The sequence below is a fragment of the Penaeus monodon genome, chromosome 34, assembly GCF_015228065.2.
Source record: "Penaeus monodon isolate SGIC_2016 chromosome 34, NSTDA_Pmon_1, whole genome shotgun sequence".
NCBI classification, from domain to species: domain Eukaryota; kingdom Metazoa; phylum Arthropoda; class Malacostraca; order Decapoda; family Penaeidae; genus Penaeus; species Penaeus monodon.
Genome location: NC_051419.1, coordinates 31246245 through 31246594, shown reverse-complemented (window position 1 = coordinate 31246594; position 350 = coordinate 31246245). Strand labels below are relative to the sequence as shown.

At 33.7% G+C, this 350-nt stretch overlaps 1 protein-coding gene across 1 annotated transcript in view; it reads right to left on the bottom strand.

The window, feature by feature from the left end:
• LOC119594718 (serine/threonine-protein phosphatase 6 regulatory subunit 3-A-like) overlaps window positions 1–350 on the bottom strand; it is a gene marked incomplete in the record, with an annotated part of 49082 nt that overhangs the window by 35972 nt on the left and 12760 nt on the right.

The window sequence follows — 350 nt, the reverse complement described above, 5'->3', positions numbered from 1 at the left end:
GGAAAGTATCTCCCGTTTCACAGCAATTTCTCAACACAGTTACAACCAAAAGACTAAGCTTTCCCTCTAACTTCCTATATCCATCCTTTTGTCTGAGTTTCGGCCCAAGACTTTTTTATTCTTCCCTCCCAAGTAAAGCAATAAAATCTTTCAAAATTCTACTTAAGGAAAGCAGTGCAATAAGTGCACTACGAATATCCACCAAACGGCTCGTCAACTTCATAAATAAATTAAGTAGATCATGGTATCCCAACAAATCAAAATTTATTCTTAAAACAAAAACTTTTCTTCCATAAACTGGATATAATACAAGTGTTACAAATTTAGTAGGAACAAAAATACATTACCCT